This window comes from Bubalus kerabau, chromosome 1 (assembly GCF_029407905.1).
Source record: "Bubalus kerabau isolate K-KA32 ecotype Philippines breed swamp buffalo chromosome 1, PCC_UOA_SB_1v2, whole genome shotgun sequence".
Classification (NCBI taxonomy): domain Eukaryota; kingdom Metazoa; phylum Chordata; class Mammalia; order Artiodactyla; family Bovidae; genus Bubalus; species Bubalus kerabau.
In genome coordinates, this window is record NC_073624.1 from 229,685,092 (window position 1) to 229,693,887 (window position 8,796).

Genomic DNA, 8,796 nt, shown 5'->3' on the forward strand with positions numbered 1-8,796 from the left:
TGCCCTCCCCCGGAGGAGAAGAGGAGGTAGAACCAGCCCCAGCAGAACCACATGCACTGGAAGCTGCGGTGGAGAGTTGGAATGGGGTGTTCCCCGAATAAAAGCTGGTGACGCTACCAAAGGAAGGGCAGTCATCATGCTAAGCCAGCACACACAACGGAGGGCCACTATGTTATCTGATGTGTTACAGAGAAAGAAAATCATGAGAGCCCAGCTAGAGATAAGCATTTCCCTGATTCTAAATTCCAGACTGGATCCCTTCACAAGCAGTGAAATTCAGTGCTGTTTCCTGACATAGTGGACCGCAGCTTCACCCCCATTTTGGCACAGACCTGGAAACATCCTTCAAGTGTGTGTTTTGTAAATCGCCCACCTGTGAAAGCCAACAATGTGGAGCCATATACCAAGGTCACAGGTGTGGAAGCTCTGTACGAAGGTCATGTGATAAAAATCTCTGGAACCGACCGAGCCCCACAGCAACTGTTGCCATGAGCCTCTGAATTAAAACTGGCCAGTTTCCTGACCCAATATGAGGTAAAATACCCACCCTATTATCTACCCTATAGCATCCTAACCAGTCACCTGGTTAGGATGCCCATCTTCTGGTCATCCTTATGCCACCATTCCGGTAGCAATTTTCTCTGTCTTGAGACTATGAAAATTGGCTGCTAGCCTGCAAAATGGTTCCGCTCTCCCTTGAGCCAGCACGCTGTTCTAACAGCGTCTCCCACTCTAATAAACTTTATTGTCCTCTCGTTCTGCCTCATCTCTGGAAATTCTTTTCCAACGTGCACATGGACCACAACAAACTACAGAACGTTTCATTACCTCAAGGAAAGGCAATTTTGTAGGTTGCTGAGCTCATGGGTTCCTGGTGAGAGGATCCAAATATCGAGTCCGCACTCAGCATGAAAAAGAGAGAGGCAGCTCCCTCTCGGATACAGCTTTTCTGTGATCCTTCCTGCCTTCCCTTAGCAGTCTTAGCCCGTCCTATTCCATTCAGATATCCACTTTGGGGCAAAAGTAAGGGTTTGGACCTTAGTTACAGTGATACAAGGTCAAGAATCACAAGCTTATGGGCTTTTGGAACTGAAGGATATCAGAAACAAGCTGATTGCTCCTCAACCTTGATTCCCTCCTTCTTCTAAAGGATTTATTAGCTAGAACCACGGCTACCTAAGGGGCTTCACCTTAGAGACACAGGTTTGATCCGTGGGTCAGGAAGATCCCCTGGAGAAGGGCATGGCAATTCACTCCAGTATTCTTTTTTTTGTGTGTGTGTGTAATAAAGTTGTATTAAAGTATAAAGGAGATAGAGAAAGCTTCTGACATAGGCATCAGAAGGGGGCAGAAAGAGTACCCGCTTGCTAGTGTTAACAATGTCACTCCAGTATTCTTGCCTGGAGAATCTCCATGGGCAGAGAAACCTGGTGGGCTACAGTCCATAGGGTGGCAAAGAGTCAGACACGACTGAAGCGACTTAACACTTAACACTTCCCAGGTGGCTCAGTGGTCTGCCTGCCAAAGCAGGAGACGCAAGAGATACCAGTCTGGAGGAGGAAATGGCAATCCACTCCAGTATTCTTGGAGTGGAAAATTCCGTGGACAAAGGAGCCAGATGGGCTACAGTCCCTAGGGTCGCACAATCGGCCATGACTGAGGACACACGCTTATGCTAATGGCTACCTAAAATAAAGACCACATTTCATTTCCCAGGCCCTTTGCCACTAGGTATGCCGTGTGACTAAGTTCTGGCCAATAAGACGTGGCAGCTTTTGAGTCTTCCTTTGTTTTTCCTTCTTTGTCTGTTCAGCTCTCTGTCTCTTCAGTCTTGCTTCCTGGAGTGTGGGTATGATGGCCACCTGTTTGTAACACTAGGGTGAGCGCTGCACCAGAGGGAAGGTGGACGTGAACTAGCTAGGAGAGCCACCACTGCTCTGGACTTCCCATCTTTATATTTTTTACTTTATACTTTTATGAGAGAAAGAAATAAGCATCCATATTGGGAAGCCATTGTGCTGAACTTGTTTCCTATAGTCGAATCAATTCCTAACTGATGGCATTATGTCTTCCAAATTTTCCATTTCATCCACCGCCCCTCAAAAATACCATCTTTCCATCCAAGGCTTGAATCCATTCCTTAAAGGGTTAGGACAGCTCACACAATTACTACCTCTCAAAGTCATTTCATCTTTGGAATTGAATTGTTAGGAATGTGTTAGAAAATTCTTCCTCATCTTCATTCATTCAATCTGCATACAGCCAATTTTCTCCCTCAGGAGGGTCAACCAGAGTCCCGCTGACAGTGCTCACAGGGCCCAGAGCTTCTATTTCTGACTCCCTCCTTTCCTCGCAGGATCTGCTGTGTTCAGTGTATCCCTCATGCCATCTCCCAGCGCCCCATGAGAAAAGAGACCCAGTGTCCACAGCTTCCCCACACATAGGTGAGGCTTCGGGTTTGCAAGCAGCTTTTGATTCTGTGATGCAGTGTATTACGTATCAGTGAAGTTTGAGACATTTGGAATATGTGATAAGAATTCCTCCTATTTGCATAGCAGCTTACGTACTTTCTCCCACATTCTCATTTTGTTACTATTATTGGTACTACTATTAGTAATAATAATAATGTTCCCATTATAGAAATTTAAAGAAATATGTAAAATGTAGCATGAAAGTGCAAAGTTAGGAACAAAGGAAGAAAGAAAAACAGAAGAGTGGATTACAAAATATAACCAGACAATAGCTATAAATCATATATACACAGGTCATAACTAGATACTTTGCTGCCATTTATTGAGTACTTATTCTTCATAAGGCCCTGGAATAAGCTATGTAATTAACTCCTCGTGAGTATCTTGCAAGTCAGATATTTTGGCTAATTTAAGATGATGACAATGAGCCTAGGGGAGGTTAAGGGTCCTTTCTAGGGTCCCAGGGGCTCTAATGGTGAAGTTAGCGCCTTGGTCTGCATGTCCCCTACCGAGTCTTTCCTCCTCACTCCTTCAGACAGACGAGTCCAGCAGCCTGGAATGCTCTCTTCTGCCCCTTTCTTGATGACACGGGCACCATCTCTTCCCCTGCATCTCAGCTTCAATGTCACCTCCAGGACAAAGACTTCCCTGACCACCACCCGCCATCTCTCACCACTCTGATAGTTTATTCATATGGAGTCTTCTCCTTCTCAACACACTTAAGTGTCTGGTCAATGCCTATCTCTGTCGATGGTGCCGGGGATTGCATCTGTCTTGCTTGCTGCTGGTTTGTCGGCACCTAGAACGGAACGTGGCGCATTCCGTGCTGAGATTTTGGTGAATGAATGGCAGCTTGGGCTCACAGCCCCCAAATCAGCCTCCCCAGGACTTTCCCCTGACTCCTGGGCCTGAAGGGGCCCTCAGAGCTTACCTCGTCCTACCCCTGCATAAGAGAAAGGGGAAACTGAGGCCAGAGAGGGCAAGGCACCTGTGAGGGCTCCACAGTGGTTAGACACACAGCTAGGGGAGAGCAGGGTCCTGGTTCCAGGGCAAGGACCAAAAACCAGTGGGTGGCCCCGACTGGCCCAGTTTTCTATTTGTGGAAGGATAAAGTGATGCGGGATAGTCCTGAAAAGTGGCTGGTGGGAAGTGCTGCCTAGAACCACGTGGCCGGCCTGGGGAGGAGGCGGAAAGTCCTGCTGTTCAGGCTGGGAAGGAATCCAGCAGGGGCCTTGCTGGGTTTCCTCTCAGCATGGGGGGAAGTAAACACATTCCTTGGCCACGCAGGCATCCCCCGGCTCCAACCACCCCACCAGCTGCCAGGGCCTTGGGTCCAGTGGTCTGTTGCCCTTTGGAGGAAAGGGCCCGGAGAAGGTGTGTGACTCATCAGGGTCAGAGACGTGTATGGTGACTGGTACCCTGTGCCAAGCTGCCTCCTGCCCCAGGGCACAAAGATGGGAAGAACATCGTGTCCCTCTCCCCATCCTGCTCCTGCAGAAGCCCAGGGACCACTGGGCCAGCTCCCAGCCAGGACAGTGGGGAGGGCACTGGTGGCCGCTGACAAGTCAGGAATGGCTATAGAAGCATTGGATCCTGTCTCTTACTGTGCTTATGTACATGTGCTCAGTTGCCTCAGTCGTGTCTGACTTTGCAACCCCATGGGCTGTAACCAGCCAGGCTCCTCTGTCCATGGGATTCTCCAGGCAAGAATACTAGAGTGGGTTGCCATTCCTTTCTCCGAGGGATCTTCCCAATCCAGAGATCAAACCCACATCTCCTGGAGTTCCTGTAGAGCAGGCAGATTCTTTACCACTGAGCCAGCGGTAAAGAAAAAAGCCCCCTCTTACTGTACAGATGGGGAAACCAAGGCCCAGAAGGGCAGGGGCTTGCTCCAAGAGCCGCAGCAAGGTGGTAGCTAAGCCAAGACCAGAACCCAGGTCCCGTGGACAATGGAGTCATGTCATTAAAGCCAAGACTCTGGCTGCTACCTCTAGGTCCTCCTCTACCCACCGCCCACCCCCCTTCTCCCTTCAGCTCTGTCAGACCCTTTTACACATGCTGATTCTTCTGCACAGAATTTCCTCCTTGAACTCTCTGGACTGGGCAGACTGTTACCTGTACCTCAGCACCACTCTGTGCTTTCCCGGCACACAGACCAGCTGTCCTGGGGGCAGGGTGCGTCCTGCAGCAGCAGCAGCTGTCCTCAGAAGCCAGTGCCAGGGCTGCAAGCACAGCAGCTGTGAAACCTGGTTCTTGGCAGCAACCAGCAATGATTCACAGGGAGTGGGAAGACGGGAAGGCTTGGGTGTCACCCTATGTAATAAGTCTGATGTCAGGAAAAAGAGCCTGGGGTCTGGATCGGGAGAACTGGCCCACTTCTCTCTCCAAGCTGTAGGATCTGGTGGAGGCTCTTCAATCCCCTGGAGAGGAATCACTGAGGCTCAGACTCCTGGGTCTGGGATTGGAACCACAGGGCAGCTATTAACCCTTCTGTCAGATCCAGTTGGTAGATAATAGCTCTGGATGTGGCACTGTGTTGAGGAGGATTCAGAGGAAGGAAATCTGATGGTTGTTGTTCAGTCACTCAGTTGTGTCTGACTTTTTGCCACCCCTTGGACTGCAGCACCCCAGGCTTCCCTATCTTTCACTATCTCCTGCAGTTTACTCAAATTCATGTCCATTGATTCGGTGATGCCATCCAACTATCTCCTCTGATGGTAGACCTGTCATTTATTTGATACCCCTGCACTGAGATCTCTCTAAGGGCCCTTCCCTGATGAGCACACTGCTGTGATCAGAATCAGCAGCTGTCCAAGCTTTGGCAGGGCCCCAGCACAGGCAACAGGGCCTTTGGTCAACACACACACACACACACACACACACATACGAGATAGGGGCCCTTCCCAGGCAAGCGGCTCTGGCTGTGGGCTCCAGCCTTCTCCCTTCTGTTGGCCCCAGATAAACATTCCTTCCAGCTTTGCCTCCTGAGCTGCTGCTGGCTTATTCATGCCAGATCAGCACAGCCCAGATCTTAGCAGAGTATCAGGCTAAGCTGCTTCCTGCCTGCTCCTGGGAAGGGCTGAGGGTCCTGGGCCTGGAAAGAGAAGGGAAGAGGGCTGGGAGGCTGAAGTCCAGTCCCTGGGCTGATAAGCAGCCTTGGACGTTGCCCTAAGAATTTCCTGTTGTTGCTTCCTTCTTCCTCATAAGTGTAGCTCCAGTCTCTCCTCTAGCAACCTAGCATCTGGTCGCCATTGCAGACTCAGAGGTCTTTTGTAGGTCAGGGACCTGGGTTTGCCGTATGGCCCTGGGCTGGTGTGTGCCTTAGTTTTCTCATCTGTAGAATGGGGGAAATAATACTGAATGCATTCTGATAGGTGATAGCTAAGGGATTGTACTGGGTTGAATAGTGTCCCCTTAAAATTTACATCCACGGGAAGCTGTGAATTTGACCTTACTTGAAAATAGAGTCCTGGCAGATGTGATCAAGAGGGCATAGTGCAGTAGGGTTGCCCTAAATCTATTGTGACTGCTGTCCTTATGGGGGATTTGGACGCAGAGACGAAACACAAATGCCCACAGAAAGAAAGCTGTGTGAAGACAGAGCCGAGATTGGAGTCCTACGGCCACAAGCCAGAGAGTGCCAGAAGCTACCAGATTGGAAGAGGAGAGGAAGACTTCTCCCAGAAGCCTTTGGAAAGAGCATGGCCCACCTGATACCTGGATTTTGGACTTCTGGCCTTGGGAGTTGTGAGAAAACAAATTCCTGTTGTTTCAAGTCACCAGTTTGTGGTAATTTGTTATCGCAGCCCTACGAAATGCCTACAGGGATGTCTATATGCATGTATCTACTACACAGTGGTCACTCAGGAGAAGGACTCCCACCCCCACGTGGCTCCTGGTGATGTTAGTGCTTCTTCTTCCTAACCCTAACCCTAAACCCTATCCCTAACCCTGAATGCCTCCCTCTTCTTGAGCATGGACTCTGCCAGCACGGGGTCTGCCAGCACCTGCCAGCTAGGCTGGGTGGGAGGGCAGAGCAGTATTAGACATGTGGGCATGATATCAGCCTCACCAGGGCTGGCTGATACCAGGCCCAGAAAAGACCAGTTTCCCCACAGCATGGAGGTCAGAAGTGGGCAGGAGTCCCCAGCAGCCACTGAATTCTAGACTCTATGCTCTGTGGGGGCAGGAGCCAAATCCACTTGGTACCCTCAGCACCCGGCACAGGGCCTAACACTAAATAGCCCTACTGTGTGCCCATCCTACTTTAATCCCTCACAGGATCCCTGTCAGGGGCCCTCACTGCCCCCCTTTTACAGCTGAGAAAACTGAGGCACCGGTAGTTTACATGAATTAGCCAAAGTCTTATTGTTGGTAAGTGGTTTATCCAGGGAATGTGGCTGATAAGCCCAGCCTCTTATCTGCTCATCTTCAATATTTATTGAAATAATGAAAGGCTAGAGCCAGGCTGCCAGAGAAGGCAATGGCACCCCACTCCAGTACTCTTGCCTGGAAAATCCCATGGATGGAGGAGCCTAGATGGCTGCAGTCCATGGGGTCGCTGAGGGTCGGACACTACTGAGTGACTTCATTTTCACTTTTCACTTTCATGCATTGGAGAAGGAAATGGCAACCCACTCCAGTGTTCTTGTCTGGAGACTCCCAGGGACGAGGGAGCCTGGTGGGCTGCCATCTATGGGGTCGCACACAGTTGGACACGACTGAAGTGACTTAGCAGCTTAGCAGCAGACCCAGGCTGCAGCCTCTGATGAGTTCACACATGTTCTCTTAAGGCCCAATTCCCCACCCCCAAGAGAGATTTACTAGACCCTGGGAGTGAGAGGTGGTGCACAGAGAGTGTGCTCTGCCCACAGTGGCCCAGGAATGTGTCTGGCACGAGTTCTAATGGAAGTGGGCTGTCACTTTAATCAACCCACTCATGATCTGCCCTCTGGAGCCCACCCTGACAAGCCATCCCTCTCAGAAAGAAAAACCCCTTTGGTCAGAAACAGATTCAGTGGGTTGGAGGAACCTGATTATTTTCTTTCTTTCTTGCTGTGCTGGGTCTTTGTTGCTGTGCATGGGTTTTCTCTAGTTGTGTCAAGCAGGGGCTGCTCTTCATTGCGGTACACAGGCTCATGGTGGTGTCTTCTCTTGTGGAGCACAGGCTTTAGGTGCACAGGCTTCAGTAGTTGTGGTTTGCAGGCTCTAGAGCACAGACTCAATAGTTGCGGTGCACGGGCTTTGTTGCTCCGTGGCATGTGGGATCTTCCCGCACCCAGGATTAAACCCGTGTCCCCTGCATTAGCAGGCAGATTCTTATCCACTGGACCACCAGGGAAGCCCTATAGGGCCCTGATTATTGATAAACCAGCAAGCATGGCTTTTGCCCTCCCACACCCTCACCCATGGTTACTGCCATAACTGGTGTGTCAGCTGCAGGAATTGGGAGGTTGTCACTCTAGGGTATATCACTAACCTCACGCAGCTTCTCTCTTCTCTCTGCACTTCTGTCTGTTGATCAGCTTTGGGTCTTGCAGTCAACTGTTATCTTTGCCTTCAATTCCTGTTCCCCAAAAAGAATGGTGCAGTTAATTTCCTACCATTCCTACCAAGCTACCTCAAAGGCTGGTGAATCAGACTGTAGACTGGGTCCCCACCCACGGTCCAGTCAGCTGCAACCAGAGAGGTGGGGGGAGGCATCACGTGACACCAACATGACTGCTGCTGAAGGAGACTGTGGGAGTGGCAGGCAGGCTGAGGCTGGCTTGGACAATGTGCTACCAGATGGTTGTGCCCACAATTGTCTCCTTCATGCCTTGGCTTCCTTATTAACGGTTGAACCCAGCTCCCTCTCACTAGCTGCCCCCAACCCCAGGAAGGACCCTTGAACTGACCCACAGAGCCAGGATGTTAATCTGGGGCAAACCTACCACGCTTTCTTTTCCCACCATGGCAGATGATACCAGTGGATTGCGGGTATCCATTCACTGAGCTGAGCGCTGAATCAGACTCAGAATCAACAGTTTTCTCCAGGAAGCCATTGCCAAGCGATTCTAGCTGACATAAAAGAACTAGATAGGACGGGAAGATCTCTAGAGTTGCTTTGGGCACTGGCACGGCTTGTGTCTGAGTCGGCGCTCTCACCTAAGTAGAACACCCAGCCTGGGAGGGGCCTGAAACCAGTGGTCAGGGCGCCCCAGGGGAGGGAGTCTAATTACTGATAACTCTTAGGATACTGGCATCAGTCCGGCTCGTGAGGGGCTGTCCAGATCAAGGAAAAGGCTGAGGGTGAGACACTGACTCACTGGCTCTGGGTTTGAAG

General features: G+C 50.5%; 1 long non-coding RNA gene across 1 annotated transcript; it reads right to left on the bottom strand.

Annotated features, from left to right (window-relative positions):
* Window positions 1-2,759: 2,759 nt before the first annotated feature.
* LOC129642248 (uncharacterized) lies at window positions 2,760-8,590 on the bottom strand. The gene is made up of 4 exons (XR_008709573.1): window positions 8,405-8,590; window positions 7,951-8,037; window positions 7,504-7,679; window positions 2,760-3,270 (listed from the first exon to the last, which is right to left on the bottom strand). It is a non-coding gene; the product is annotated as an uncharacterized LOC129642248 (long non-coding RNA).
* Window positions 8,591-8,796: the final 206 nt, after the last annotated feature.